This window comes from Asterias amurensis, chromosome 5 (genome assembly GCF_032118995.1).
Source record: "Asterias amurensis chromosome 5, ASM3211899v1".
NCBI lineage: Eukaryota > Metazoa > Echinodermata > Asteroidea > Forcipulatida > Asteriidae > Asterias > Asterias amurensis.
The window spans coordinates 21,648,155-21,665,334 of NC_092652.1; the positions used below are offsets into that span (position 1 = coordinate 21,648,155).

General features: G+C 38.0%; 1 protein-coding gene across 1 annotated transcript in view; it reads left to right on the forward strand.

Annotated features, from left to right (window-relative positions):
- Positions 1 to 15,848: 15,848 nt before the first annotated feature.
- Positions 15,849 to 17,180, forward strand: part of LOC139937256 (atrial natriuretic peptide receptor 1-like) — a 54,963-nt gene continuing 53,631 nt past the window's right edge. The window contains exon 1 of the mRNA XM_071932351.1: positions 15,849 to 15,905. The gene's annotated coding sequence lies outside the window, so the exon portion shown is untranslated. The remainder of the gene's footprint in view (positions 15,906 to 17,180) is intronic.

Below are 17,180 nucleotides of genomic sequence, written 5' to 3' on the forward strand. Positions count from 1 at the left end.
TTAATTCCCGTTTTGGGAAGGCGGCTTCCCAAAACCCACATTTGAATAGCACAGATAAAATAAAATGATTCGATTATTTATCTTAAGCGTAAATGGAGTTCCTCTAGTTTCAAAACATTTAATAATAATATATAAAACAAGTCTAGTAAATACACCTGGGAACGAGTTGCCTTGGGGATGAGTTTACTATGGCACGAGTTGACTTAGGCATACTTTGTACACGGGCCGAGTTGACTTGAGTACTATATGATGCGAATTCTTCCAACAGGTCAACTCGTGCCACAGTAAACTCGTACCTATGTCATAGCGTACCGGTTATTAAACGTACGTTGTACTGCAGATCTAGAGGAGATGTTTGTGGCATTAATTCCCGTTTTGGGAAGGCGGAAACCCACATTTGAAGAGCACAGATAAAATAAAATGATTCGATTATTCGTCTTAACCGTAAATGGAGTTCCCCTAGTTTCAAAACATTTAATAATAATATATAAAACAAGTCTAGTAAATACACCTGGGAACGAATTGCCTTGGGGATGAGTTTACTTCGGGACGAGTTGACTTAGGTATACTTTGTACACGGGCCGAGTTGACTTGAGTACTATATGATCCGAATTTTTCCAACAGGTCAACTCGTGCCACAGTAAACTCGTGCCTATGTCATAGCGTACCGGTTATTAAACGTACGTTGTACTGCAGATCTAGAGGAGATGTTTGTGGCATTAATTCCCGTTTTGGGAAGGCGGAAACCCACATTTGAAGAGCACAGATAAAATAAAATGATTCGATTATTCGTCTTAACCGTAAATGGAGTTCCCCTAGTTTCAAAACATTTAATAATAATATATAAAACAAGTCTAGTAAATACACCTGGGAACGAATTGCCTTGGGGATGAGTTTACTTCGGGACGAGTTGACTTAGGTATACTTTGTACACGGGCCGAGTTGACTTGAGTACTATATGATCCGAATTCTTCCAACAGGTCAACTTGTGCCACAGTAAACTCGTACCTATGTCATAGCGTACTGGTTATTAAACGTACGATGTACTGCAGATCTAGAGAAGATGTTTGTGGCATTAATTCCCGTTTTGGGAAGGCGGCTTCCCAAAACCCACATTTGAATAGCACAGATTAAAAAAAAAAATGATTCGATTAATCGTGTTAACCGTAAATGGAGTTCCTCTAATTTCAAAACATTTAATAATAATATATAAAACAATTCTAGTAAATAAATCATCTCAAAATGTGTTGAGGCCTTCGAAAAAATCCCACAATTGCATACACAATTAAAAAACAGGCTCATATTAATTTTCTGACAGATTTTTTTTAAAGAAAACATCCCTTAAAAATTGTAAGTGTGAAACTTCGTTACAGAAATAAACAAACTGATTTCCCTAATTTCACTTATTTGTAACACTCCCGAGTTCACCTAGTTAACTCACAAGTACGAATTTACTTGGGTACGAGTTCACTTGAATACGATTTCACCTGGGAACGAGTTGCCTTGGGGATGAGTTTACTATGGGACGAGTTGACTTAGGCATACTTTGTACACGGGCCGAGTTGACTTGAGTACTATATGATCCGAAATCTTCCAACAGGTCAACTCGTGCCACAGTCAACTCGTACCTATGTCATAGCGTACCGGTTATTAAACGTACGTTGTGCTGCAGATCTAGAGGAGATGTTTGTGGCATTAAATCCCGTTTTGGGAAGGTGGCTTCCCAAAACCCACATTTGAATAGCACAGATTAAAAAAATAAATGATTCGATTAATCGTGTTAACCGTAAATGGAGTTCCTCTTATTTCAAAACATTTAATAATAATATATAAAACAATTCTAGTAAATAAATCATCTCAAAATGTGTTGAGGCCTTCGAAAAAATCCCACAATTGCATAAACAATTAAAAAACAGGCTCATATTAATTTTCTGAAAGAATTTTTTTAATGAAAACATCCCTTAAAAATTGTAAGTGTGAAACTTCGTTACAGAAATAAACAAACTGATTTTCCTAATTTCACTTATTTGTAACACTCCCGAGTTTACCTAGTTAACTCACAAGTACGAATTTACTTGGGTACGAGTTCACTTGAATACGATTTCACCTGGGAACGAGTTGCCTTGGGGATGAGTTTACTATGGGACGAGTTGACTTAGGTATACTTTGTACACCGGCCGAGTTGACTTGAGTACTATATGATCCGAATTCTTCCAAAATGCATACAAAATTAAAAAACAGGCTCATATTAATTTTCTGAAAGAAGTTTTTTAAAGAAAATACCATAGAAATTGTAAGTGTGAAACTTCGTTATAGAAATAAACAAACTGATTTCCCTAAATTCACTAACTTGTAACACTCCCGAGTTCACCTAGTGATGAGTTCACTGTGTACAAGTTGACTCACAAGTACGAATTTACATGGGTACGAGTTCACTTGAATACGATTTCACCTGGGAACGAGTTGCCTTGGGGATGAGTTTACTATGGGACGAGTTGACTTAGGCCTACTTTGTACACGGGCCGAGTTGACTTGAGTACTATATGATCCGAATTCTTCAAACAGGTAAACTCGTGCCACAGTAAACTCGTACCTATGTCATAGCGTACCGGTTATTAAACGTACGTTGTACTGCAGATCTAGAGGAGATGTTTGTGGCATTAATTCCCGTTTTGGGAAGGCGGCTTCCCAAAACCCACATTTGAATAGCACAGATAAAATAAAATGATTCGATTATTTATCTTAAGCGTAAATGGAGTTCCTCTAGTTTCAAAACATTTAATAATAATATATAAAACAAGTCTAGTAAATACACCTGGGAACGAGTTGCCTTGGGGATGAGTTTACTATGGCACGAGTTGACTTAGGCATACTTTGTACACGGGCCGAGTTGACTTGAGTACTATATGATGCGAATTCTTCCAACAGGTCAACTCGTGCCACAGTAAACTCGTACCTATGTCATAGCGTACCGGTTATTAAACGTACGTTGTACTGCAGATCTAGAGGAGATGTTTGTGGCATTAATTCCCGTTTTGGGAAGGCGGCTTCCCAAAACCCACATTTGAATAGCACAGATAAATCAAAATGATTCGATTAGTCGTCTTAACCGTAAATGGAGTTCCTCTAGTTTCAAAACATTTAATAATAATATATAAAACAAGTCTAGTAAATACACCTGGGAACGAGTTGCCTTGGGGATGAGTTTACTTCAGGACGAGTTGACTTAGGTATACTTTGTACACGGGCCGAGTTGACTTGAGTACTATATGATCCGAATTTTTCCAACAGGTCAACTCGTGCCACAGTAAACTCGTGCCTATGTCATAGCGTACCGGTTATTAAACGTACGTTGTACTGCAGATCTAGAGGAGATGTTTGTGGCATTAATTCCCGTTTTGGGAAGGCGGAAACCCACATTTGAAGAGCACAGATAAAATAAAATGATTCGATTATTCGTCTTAACCGTAAATGGAGTTCCCCTAGTTTCAAAACATTTAATAATAATATATAAAACAAGTCTAGTAAATACACCTGGGAACGAGTTGCCTTGGGGATGAGTTTACTTCGGGACGAGTTGACTTAGGTATACTTTGTACACGGGCCGAGTTGACTTGAGTACTCTATGATCCGAATTCTTCCAACAGGTCAACTTGTGCCACAGTAAACTCGTACCTATGTCATAGCGTACTGGTTATTAAACGTACGATGTACTGCAGATCTAGAGAAGATGTTTGTGGCATTAATTCCCGTTTTGGGAAGGCGGCTTCCCAAAACCCACATTTGAATAGCACAGATTAAAAAAAAAAATGATTCGATTAATCGTGTTAACCGTAAATGGAGTTCCTCTAATTTCAAAACATTTAATAATAATATATAAAACAATTCTAGTAAATAAATCATCTCAAAATGTGTTGAGGCCTTCGAAAAAATCCCACAATTGCATACACAATTAAAAAACAGGCTCATATTAATTTTCTGACAGATTTTTTTTAAAGAAAACATCCCTTAAAAATTGTAAGTGTGAAACTTCGTTACAGAAATAAACAAACTGATTTCCCTAATTTCACTTATTTGTAACACTCCCGAGTTCACCTAGTTAACTCACAAGTACGAATTTACTTGGGTACGAGTTCACTTGAATACGATTTCACCTGGGAACGAGTTGCCTTGGGGATGAGTTTACTATGGGACGAGTTGACTTAGGCATACTTTGTACACGGGCCGAGTTGACTTGAGTACTATATGATCCGAAATCTTCCAACAGGTCAACTCGTGCCACAGTCAACTCGTACCTATGTCATAGCGTACCGGTTATTAAACGTACGTTGTGCTGCAGATCTAGAGGAGATGTTTGTGGCATTAAATCCCGTTTTGGGAAGGTGGCTTCCCAAAACCCACATTTGAATAGCACAGATTAAAAAAATAAATGATTCGATTAATCGTGTTAACCGTAAATGGAGTTCCTCTTATTTCAAAACATTTAATAATAATATATAAAACAATTCTAGTAAATAAATCATCTCAAAATGTGTTGAGGCCTTCGAAAAAATCCCACAATTGCATAAACAATTAAAAAACAGGCTCATATTAATTTTCTGAAAGAATTTTTTTAATGAAAACATCCCTTAAAAATTGTAAGTGTGAAACTTCGTTACAGAAATAAACAAACTGATTTTCCTAATTTCACTTATTTGTAACACTCCCGAGTTTACCTAGTTAACTCACAAGTACGAATTTACTTGGGTACGAGTTCACTTGAATACGATTTCACCTGGGAACGAGTTGCCTTGGGGATGAGTTTACTATGGGACGAGTTGACTTAGGTATACTTTGTACACCGGCCGAGTTGACTTGAGTACTATATGATCCGAATTCTTCCAAAATGCATACAAAATTAAAAAACAGGCTCATATTAATTTTCTGAAAGAAGTTTTTTAAAGAAAATACCATAGAAATTGTAAGTGTGAAACTTCGTTATAGAAATAAACAAACTGATTTCCCTAAATTCACTAACTTGTAACACTCCCGAGTTCACCTAGTGATGAGTTCACTGTGTACAAGTTGACTCACAAGTACGAATTTACATGGGTACGAGTTCACTTGAATACGATTTCACCTGGGAACGAGTTGCCTTGGGGATGAGTTTACTATGGGACGAGTTGACTTAGGCCTACTTTGTACACGGGCCGAGTTGACTTGAGTACTATATGATCCGAATTCTTCAAACAGGTAAACTCGTGCCACAGTAAACTCGTACCTATGTCATAGCGTACCGGTTATTAAACGTACGTTGTACTGCAGATCTAGAGGAGATGTTTGTGGCATTAATTCCCGTTTTGGGAAGGCGGCTTCCCAAAACCCACATTTGAATAGCACAGATAAAATAAAATGATTCGATTATTTATCTTAAGCGTAAATGGAGTTCCTCTAGTTTCAAAACATTTAATAATAATATATAAAACAAGTCTAGTAAATACACCTGGGAACGAGTTGCCTTGGGGATGAGTTTACTATGGCACGAGTTGACTTAGGCATACTTTGTACACGGGCCGAGTTGACTTGAGTACTATATGATGCGAATTCTTCCAACAGGTCAACTCGTGCCACAGTAAACTCGTACCTATGTCATAGCGTACCGGTTATTAAACGTACGTTGTACTGCAGATCTAGAGGAGATGTTTGTGGCATTAATTCCCGTTTTGGGAAGGCGGCTTCCCAAAACCCACATTTGAATAGCACAGATAAATCAAAATGATTCGATTAGTCGTCTTAACCGTAAATGGAGTTCCTCTAGTTTCAAAACATTTAATAATAATATATAAAACAAGTCTAGTAAATACACCTGGGAACGAGTTGCCTTGGGGATGAGTTTACTTCAGGACGAGTTGACTTAGGTATACTTTGTACACGGGCCGAGTTGACTTGAGTACTATATGATCCGAATTTTTCCAACAGGTCAACTCGTGCCACAGTAAACTCGTGCCTATGTCATAGCGTACCGGTTATTAAACGTACGTTGTACTGCAGATCTAGAGGAGATGTTTGTGGCATTAATTCCCGTTTTGGGAAGGCGGAAACCCACATTTGAAGAGCACAGATAAAATAAAATGATTCGATTATTCGTCTTAACCGTAAATGGAGTTCCCCTAGTTTCAAAACATTTAATAATAATATATAAAACAAGTCTAGTAAATACACCTGGGAACGAGTTGCCTTGGGGATGAGTTTACTTCGGGACGAGTTGACTTAGGTATACTTTGTACACGGGCCGAGTTGACTTGAGTACTCTATGATCCGAATTCTTCCAACAGGTCAACTTGTGCCACAGTAAACTCGTACCTATGTCATAGCGTACTGGTTATTAAACGTACGATGTACTGCAGATCTAGAGAAGATGTTTGTGGCATTAATTCCCGTTTTGGGAAGGCGGCTTCCCAAAACCCACATTTGAATAGCACAGATTAAAAAAAAAAATGATTCGATTAATCGTGTTAACCGTAAATGGAGTTCCTCTAATTTCAAAACATTTAATAATAATATATAAAACAATTCTAGTAAATAAATCATCTCAAAATGTGTTGAGGCCTTCGAAAAAATCCCACAATTGCATACACAATTAAAAAACAGGCTCATATTAATTTTCTGACAGATTTTTTTTAAAGAAAACATCCCTTAAAAATTGTAAGTGTGAAACTTCGTTACAGAAATAAACAAACTGATTTCCCTAATTTCACTTATTTGTAACACTCCCGAGTTCACCTAGTTAACTCACAAGTACGAATTTACTTGGGTACGAGTTCACTTGAATACGATTTCACCTGGGAACGAGTTGCCTTGGGGATGAGTTTACTATGGGACGAGTTGACTTAGGCATACTTTGTACACGGGCCGAGTTGACTTGAGTACTATATGATCCGAAATCTTCCAACAGGTCAACTCGTGCCACAGTCAACTCGTACCTATGTCATAGCGTACCGGTTATTAAACGTACGTTGTGCTGCAGATCTAGAGGAGATGTTTGTGGCATTAAATCCCGTTTTGGGAAGGTGGCTTCCCAAAACCCACATTTGAATAGCACAGATTAAAAAAATAAATGATTCGATTAATCGTGTTAACCGTAAATGGAGTTCCTCTTATTTCAAAACATTTAATAATAATATATAAAACAATTCTAGTAAATAAATCATCTCAAAATGTGTTGAGGCCTTCGAAAAAATCCCACAATTGCATAAACAATTAAAAAACAGGCTCATATTAATTTTCTGAAAGAATTTTTTTAATGAAAACATCCCTTAAAAATTGTAAGTGTGAAACTTCGTTACAGAAATAAACAAACTGATTTCCCTAATTTCACTTATTTATAACACTCCCGAGTTTACCTAGTTAACTCACAAGTACGAATTTACTTGGGTACGAGTTCACTTGAATACGATTTCACCTGGGAACGAGTTGCCTTGTGGATGAGTTTACTATGGGACGAGTTGACTTAGGTATACTTTGTACACCGGCCGAGTTGACTTGAGTACTATATGATCCGAATTCTTCCAAAATGCATACAAAATTAAAAAACAGGCTCATATTAATTTTCTGAAAGAAGTTTTTTAAAGAAAATACCATAGAAATTGTAAGTGTGAAACTTCGTTATAGAAATAAACAAACTGATTTCCCTAAATTCACTAACTTGTAACACTCCCGAGTTCACCTAGTGATGAGTTCACTGTGTACAAGTTGACTCACAAGTACGAATTTACTTGGGTACGAGTTCACTTGAATACGATTTCACCTGGGAACGAGTTGCCTTGGGGGATGAGTTTACTATGGGACGAGTTGACTTAGGCCTACTTTGTACACGGGCCGAGTTGACTTGAGTACTATATGATCCGAATTCTTCAAACAGGTCAACTCGTGCCACAGTAAACTCGTACCTATGTCATAGCGTACCGGTTATTAAACGTACGTTGTACTGCAGATCTAGAGGAGATGTTTGTGGCATTAATTCCCGTTTTGGGAAGGCGGCTTCCCAAAACCCACATTTGAATAGCACAGATAAAATAAAATGATTCGATTATTTATCTTAAGCGTAAATGGAGTTCCTCTAGTTTCAAAACATTTAATAATAATATATAAAACAAGTCTAGTAAATACACCTGGGAACGAGTTGCCTTGGGGATGAGTTTACTATGGCACGAGTTGACTTAGGCATACTTTGTACACGGGCCGAGTTGACTTGAGTACTATATGATGCGAATTCTTCCAACAGGTCAACTCGTGCCACAGTAAACTCGTACCTATGTCATAGCGTACCGGTTATTAAACGTACGTTGTACTGCAGATCTAGAGGAGATGTTTGTGGCATTAATTCCCGTTTTGGGAAGGCGGCTTCCCAAAACCCACATTTGAATAGCACAGATAAATCAAAATGATTCGATTAGTCGTCTTAACCGTAAATGGAGTTCCTCTAGTTTCAAAACATTTAATAATAATATATAAAACAAGTCTAGTAAATACACCTGGGAACGAGTTGCCTTGGGGATGAGTTTACTTCAGGACGAGTTGACTTAGGTATACTTTGTACACGGGCCGAGTTGACTTGAGTACTATATGATCCGAATTTTTCCAACAGGTCAACTCGTGCCACAGTAAACTCGTGCCTATGTCATAGCGTACCGGTTATTAAACGTACGTTGTACTGCAGATCTAGAGGAGAGGTTTGTGGCATTAATTCCCGTTTTGGGAAGGCGGAAACCCACATTTGAAGAGCACAGATAAAATAAAATGATTCGATTATTCGTCTTAACCGTAAATGGAGTTCCTCTAGTTTCAAAACATTTAATAATAATATATAAAACAAGTCTAGTAAATACACCTGAGAACGAGTTGCCTTGGGGATGAGTTTACTTCGGGACGAGTTGACTTAGGTATACTTTGTACACGGGCCGAGTTGACTTGGGTACTATATGATCCAAATTATTCCAACAGGTCAACTCGTGCCACAGTAAACTCGTACCTATGTCATAGCGTACTGGTTATTAAACGTACGTTGTACTGCAGATCTAGAGGAGATGTTTGTGGCATTAGTTCTCGTTTTGGGAAGGCGGCTTCCCAAAACCCACATTTGAATAGCACAGATTAAAAAAAAAAATGATTCGATTAATCGTGTTAACCGTAAATGGAGTTCCTCTAGTTTCAAAACATTTAATAATAATATATAAAACAATTCTAGTAAATAAATCATCTCAAAATGTGTTGAGGCCTTCGAAAAAATCCCACAATTGCATACACAATTAAAAAACAGGCTCATATTAATTTTCTGAAAGAACTTTTTTTAAGAAAACATCCCTTAAAAATTGTAAGTGTGAAACTTCGTTACAGAAATAAACAAACTGATTTCCCTAATTTCACTAATTTGTAACACTCCCGAGTTCACCTAGTTAACTCTCAAGTACGAATTTACTTGGGTACGAGTTCACTTGAATACGATTTCACCTGGGAACGAGTTGCCTTGGGGATGAGTTTACTATGGGACGAGTTGACTTAGGTATACTTTGTACACGGGCCGAGTTGACTTGAGTACTATATGATCCGAATTCTTCCAAAAGGTCAACTCGTGCCACAATCAACTCGTACCTATGTCATAGCGTACCGGTTATTAAACGTACGTTGTACTGCAGATCTAGTGGAGATGTTTGTGGCATTAATTCCCGTTTTGGGAAGGCGGCTTCCCAAAACCCACATTTGAATAGCACAGATTAAAAAAACAAAAGGATTCGATTATTCGTGTTAACCGTAAATGGAGTTCCTCTAGTTTCAAAACATTTAATAATAATATATAAAACAAGTCTAGTAAATACACCTGGGAACGAGTTGCCTTGGGAATGAGTTTACTTCGGGACGAGTTGACTTAGGTATACTTTGTACACGGGCCGAGTTGACTTGAGTACTATATGATCCGAATTTTTCCAACAGGTCAACTCGTGCCACAGTAAACTCGTGCCTATGTCATAGCGTACCGGTTATTAAACGTACGTTGTACTGCAGTTCTAGTGGAGATGTTTGTGGCATTAATTCCCGTTTTGGGAAGGCGGCTTCCCAAAACCCACATTTGAATAGCACAGATTAAAAAAACAAAAGGATTCGATTATTCGTGTTAACCGTAAATGGAGTTTATCTTTTTTAAAAACATTTAATAATAATATACAAAACAATTCTAGTAAATAAATCAACTCAAAAGGTGTTGAGGCCTTCGAAAAAAATCCCACAATTGCATACAAAATTAAAAAACAGGCTCATATTAATTTTCTGAAAGAAGTTTTTTAAAGAAAATACCATAGAAATTGTAAGTGTGAAACTTCGTTATAGAAATAAACAAACTGATTTCCCTAAATTCACTAACTTGTACCACTCCCGAGTTCACCTAGTGATGAGTTCACTGTGTACAAGTTGACTCACAAGTACGAATTTACTTGGTTACGAGTTCACTTGAATACGATTTCACCTGGGAACGAGTTGCCTTGGGGATGAGTTTACTATGGGACGAGTTGACTTATGCATACTTTGTACACGGGCCGAGTTGACTTGAGTACTATATGATCCGAATTCTTCCAACAGGTCAACTCGTGCCACAGTCAACTCGTACCTATGTCCTGGCGTACCGGTTATTAAACGTAGGTTGTACTGCAGATCTAGAGGAGATGTTTGTGGCATTAATTCCCGTTTTGGGAAGGCGGCTTCCCAAACCCACATTTGAATAGCACAGATAAAACAAAATGATTCGATTATTCGTCTTAACCGTAAATAGAGTTCCTCTAGTTTCAAAACATTTAATAATAATCTATAAAACAAATCTGGTAAATACACCTGGGAACAAGTTGCCTTGGGGATGAGTTTACCTGGGATGAGTTGACTTAGGTATACTTTGTACACGGGCCGACTTGACTTGAGTACTATATGATCCGAATTCTTCCAACAGGTCAACTCGTGCCACAGTAAACTCGTACCTATGTCATAGCGTACCGGTTATTAAACGTACGTTGTACTGCAGATCTAGAGGAGATGTTTGTGGCATTAGTTCTCGTTTTGGGAAGGCGGCTTCCCAAAACCCACGTTTGAATAGCACAGATTTAAAAAAAAAAAGATTCGATTATTCGTCTTAACCGTAAATGGAGTTCCTCTAGTTTCAAAACATTTAATAATAATCTATTAAACAAATCTAGTAAATATATCAACTCAAAAGGTGTTGAGGCCTTCGAAAAAGTCCCACAATTGCAAACAAAACAAAAAACAGGTTCATGTAAATTTTCTGAAAGAATTTTGTTGAAGAAAACACCCCTTGAAAATTGTAAGTGTGAAACTTCGTTACAGAATTAAATCAGACTGATTTCCCTAATTTCACTAATTTGTAACACTCCCGAGTTCACCTAGTTAACTCACAAGCACGAATTTACTTTGGTACTTGTTCACTTGAATACGATTTCACCTGGGAACGAGTTGCCTTGGGGATGAGTTTACTATGAGACGAGTTGACTTAGGTATACTTTGTACACGGGCCGAGTTGACTTGAGTACTATGATCCGAATTCTTCCAACAGGTCAACTCGTGCCACAGTCAACTCGTACCTACGTCATAGCGTACCGGTTATTAAACGTACGTTGTACTGCAGATCTAGAGGAGGTGTTTGTGGCATTAATTCCCGTTTTGGGAAGGCGGCTTCCCAAAACCCGCATTTGAATAGCACAGATTAAAAAAAAATGATTCGATTATTCGTGTTAACCGTTAATGGAGTTCCTCCAATTTCAAAACATTTAATAATACAAAAAATACAAAACAATTCTAGTAAATAAATCAACTTAAAAGGTGTTGAGGCCTCCGAAAAAATCCCACAATTGCATACAAATTAAAAAAACAGGTTCATGTTAATGTTCTGAAAGAATTTTGTTGAAGAAAACATCCCCTAAAAATTGCAATTGTGAAAGTTTGTTACACAAACAAACAAACTGATTTCCATAAATTCACTAACTTGTAGCACTCCCGAGTTCACCTAGTTATGAGTTCACTGTGTACAAGTTGACTCACAAGTACGAATTTACTTGGTTACGAGTTCACTTGAATACGATTTCACCTGGGAACGACTTGCCTTGGGGATGAGTTTACTTTGGGACGAGTTGACTTAGGTATACTTTGTACACGGGCCGAGCTGACTTGAGTACTATGTGATCCGAATTCTTCCAACAGGTCAACTCGTGCCACAGTCAACTCGTACCTATGTCATAGCGTACCGGTTATTAAACGTACGTTGTACTGTAGATCTAGAGGAGATGTTTGTGGCATTAAAGGAACACGTTGCCTTGGATCGGACGAGTTGGTCTATTAAAAGCGTTTGAAACCGTTTATTATGAAATGCATATGGTTAGAAAGATGTTTTAAAAGTAGAATATAATAATCCACACAAGTATCATTCGAAATTGCACGGTTTTCCTTTTACGTTGCGAACTATCACGGTCGGCCATTTATGTGAGTCAAAATTTTGACTCGCATAAATGGCCGACCGTGTTAGTCGACAGGGTAAAAAGAAAACCACGCAATTTCGAGGCATATTTGTGTAGATCATTGTATTCTACTTTTACAATATCTTTCTAACCATATACATTTTACAACAAACGGTTACAGGACGCTTTTTTAAAGACCAACTCGACCGACCCAAGGCAACGTGTTCCTTTAATTCCCGTTTTGGGAAGGCGGCTTTCCAAAACCCACGTTTGAATAGTACAAATTAAAAAAACATAATTCGATTATTCGTCTTAACCGTAAATGGAGTTCCCCTAGTTTCAAAACATTTAATAATAATATATAAAACAAATCTAGTAAATGAATCAACTCAAAGCGTGTTGAAGGCTTCGAAAAAATCCCACATTTGCCTACAAACAAAAACAAAACAGGTTCATATTATTTTTCTGAAAGATTTTTTTTTTTTTTTTTTTTAAAACATCCCTTAAAAATTTTAAGTGTGAAACTCAAAAGGTGTTGAGAAAAAATCCCACAATTGCATACAAAATAAATAAAACCAAGCTTATATTATTTCACTTAATAGTTACGAGTTCATCTGTCTCCGAGTTTACTTGCGTACGATGTTACTTGGGTACGAGTTCATTTGAATACGGATTCACCTGGGTACGAGTTAACTATGAGACGAGTTCACTTGGGACGATTTGCATAGGGGACGAGTTGACCTGGGTACAAGTTGAATATGGTACGAGTTGACTTGGGTACCATATGGTCCGAATCCTTCCAACAGGCCAACTCGTGCCACAGTCAACTCGTACCCAAATCATAGCGAACCGGATAACGTACGTTGTAATGCAGAGGAGATGTTTCTGGCATGACTTTTCCCGTTTTGGGAAGGCGGACTAAAAAAAAAACACTGTTCGTTTCATAAATACAGGTTGATAAAAACTGATTCGATTGATGGTGTCAACCTTATATGGAGTTCTTTTAATTTAAAACCTGTAACAAATAAAACAAATGTATTAAACTATACTCAAAAGGGGTTAAGGCCTCCGAAAAGAAACACAGTTGCATAACAAATTAAAAAGTAGGTTCATAATAGTTTTCTGAAAGAGTTGTTTTGAAGAAAACATCCGTTTAAAATTTTCAGTGTGAATTTTCATTACATAAATAAGTAAAACTAAATTACCTTTCGGATTTAACGCTCAATGAGATTTTTAATAAGTTTGTTTCGAATCAATGTCATGTAAAATGCGTTAGCACTGCCGAGTTCATCTAGTAACGAGTTTATCTGTTTTCGAGTTTACTTGGGTACGATATTACTTGGGTACGAGTTCACTTGAATACGAATTCACGTGGGTACGAGTTGACTATGGAACGAGTTCACTTTGGACGATTTAAATAGGGGACGAGTTGATATGGGTACAAGTTGAACAGGGTACGAGTTGACTTGGGTAGCATATGGTCCGAATCCTTCCAACAGGTCAACTCGTGCCACAGTCAACTCGTACCCAAATCATAGCGTACCGGTGTCTCATGCATTTATGTCCTCTATGCCATACTATCCGGAAATCGTGTCCGCCCGGACGCTGCTGCATAATGCAATTGTGTCCGCCCGGACACATTTGCATGTTAGAGAGATATGTCAGCCCCCATGCAAAACCGTCCTTGCAGTAAATTAAACGCCATTTTTTTACAAACTAAGTGCATGCCATGAATGACATGGGATGGTCGGCCGTTGGGTTTTCTCTGCAATCATAAAATACGTGAATATGCTGTATATACGTAGGTTCATTGCATGCACGCTCGCTTAAGCGCGCACGTTCATGTACGTGTCCGCCAGACGGTTTTTGCATAGCCCCGGACACGATTGCATATGCAAAAGTGTCCGGAGCGGACAGTATTGCATGGCGAGCACATTTGCATCTGACAACGGGTAACGTACGTTGTAATGCAGAGGAGATGTTTGTGGCATGACTTTTCCCGTTTTGGGAAGGCGGACTGAAAAAAAACCCACGTTTGAATAATACAGGTTGATAAAAACTGATTCGATTTAACGTATCAACCTTAAAGTTTCCTCTTATTTAAAAACGTGTAATTAATAAAACAAATCTATTAAACTAATAAACTCAAAAGGGGTTAAGGCCTTCGAAAATTGCAAACAAATTTAAAAGTAGGTTCTTCATAATAGTTTTCTGAAAGAGTTGTTTTTAAGAAAACTAAAAGTCTGCAAAACAGTATCCGTTATATGAGCTCCCATATCCGTTGCTAACGTGTATGCAAAATACGATATTCGCGGCTACGCGTCACGTGAACACACATTGTGTCGACTTAGTATCTGTATCCGTACGCATGCGAAACTAACCGGTGACAATTCTAACCGGTAACAATTATGTTTCAAAAATGGTAGCGGTTTTTTTTTGTATAGATATCGCTGAAAAATAACAAAACGCAATCTGCGAAAACCTTTTCAGGTTGACGTGAGTCGCCCTTGACGGTATACAAGTGAGAACCAACATCCTCACTACGTTTCTTCTGTTTAACTATCATGTTCAATGTGAAAATCAGACAAAATTCATAACATTACACGAAGACTATGAAACTGAATTTTTAATCGGGAGTTTGTATTTGAGTTTGGTAAGTTTTACAAAAATCGTGTTAGGAGCCTACATAACCAAAACTCCCCTTCCCCTCTTGTTGTATACTATTCATTTAGTGAGTGTTGCCTTCTCAATTGGGTTCTCGGACAGTAGTCCTACAAGCTAGCTTTTGTAATAGTGACCAGTATGCTTGAAATAAAATGTACTGAGAACTGGTCGTACTCTGTTAGAGTCATTTTCAACCAGCCTAGTTTGGTCTTACTTGGTAAGAGTTTCAATTGCTTCTGTCCCGTTTAAATGAGCGCCGCTTTCTTTAACGACTTTAAACAGAGGAAGAATATCAACGTGCTGTGTCACGTCACAAAGTCCTAAAGACACAAACCATGGTCGGACTTTTTTCGGTTTGTAAATTAATCGGTTATGACGTCATCTATTGACCACTGACCACCGATCAACTCTGTTGGTTTATCCTGCACCTCGGTTCAATGGTTCAACCATGGAGGAAGGAAACGGACTAAAGAAAAATGCACACAAGGCCTACACCGTGGAGCTATACAGCTCCATGTGTACACCTCACGGTCTCATTAATGTTGGTACACAAAGCAGACCTACGTTTCCGAAATGAAGCATATCTTAATGTACAGTTATTGCATCAACTGTATATAATATCGACAAAGATCATATAGCTTTTTGAAGGATCTGTTCGAGCCTATTCCAACGATGCTTTAAAACACGGAGAAACAGTATGTGATTTCCACATACATACTGTGGATTTTTTATGTACACACGCCTTCGACTTTGGTGAGTTTAATTCTATGGTTTGAAGCGTACCTGAAGCTTAGATTTATCCGACAAAACTAAGGAATACATCTGTGTATAAACATAACCAAATCATTTTTCTTTAGCGTCTTCATTAGACCCAGTCCACATTGTCTCAACAAGCCCGTGGCTGTTATAATGTCACGTCAAAGTGTGTTTATAACAAAGACTATAGAGCACCGAAGGCGCACGATGCGAAACTCGGGCTGAAATGTGAAATCCAACTGGACGCCATTTCGGCAAGTAACTTTTTTTGATACAACAATATACCAGTGCAGCTCAGTGCAGACAAAGGCCATTCCCATCATTGGGAAACAAAAACTTTTACTTGCTGGAATGGCGCCCATGCGTATGTAAAAGCTTCAGTTCCGCATATTGCGCCTTCGGCACTCTGTTTTGTTTATAGTCTGTCACCCTTAGTCGGAGAAAACTTTTATGTATAACCTTAGTTTTGGTTGGGCACTAAAAAAATGTAGGTTGGCACAGTATTCGTGTAGGGTATTAAGAGACTCGTACTTTCCAAATGGCGTACACCATTTACCAAGGAAAGGTTGTCAATATCTAAATTGTTAATTAATATTAACCGACAATATTAATATTAACTTGATAAACTTAAACTTAAATTAACTCAAACTTGTTTGTGTATGGTAAAATAATTTTACAACATTACTCTTATACGATGTTTTATATTAAACTATTAACATAACATCCCTCACGCATTAATGTACACCCACCGTTGGTTAAATGGTTTAGTTCATAACGGCTCCTGAAACCAATATGCAAATTATGTCTCACGCGACCCAAAATGCAGCCTTCTGATTGGTCTATAGAGGGCCTTAATCCTTTTGCGGAATAACCTGAAGAGACGAGTTGCGATACTAACAACTACGGCTACGGCTAGATTACTGCGTTGAAGTATATATATCCTTAGCAACAGCCGTAGCCATACTAGCTGTAGAAGTCAATTCGGATACGGCCGCATGATCAGCCAATGAGCTTGCCTGAACATCTGACGTCACACTTCGAGACTTGTGAATAACGACAGAGAGTGGCTTCAAGCCTAGGTCAGTCCCCGTCCATCTTCACCTTTCACCTAGTACATTCATTAGTGGAGACGACCGCAAGTGCAGCTACCAAACGTCACCTCAAACTAATCAAAACGTCACTGACGTTTATCAACACTGTATCCAATGAAATCACTGGTTCTGAAAAACAAGTATAGCTTGTCTTTCGGATAAAGACAGGGTACCAGTCTAC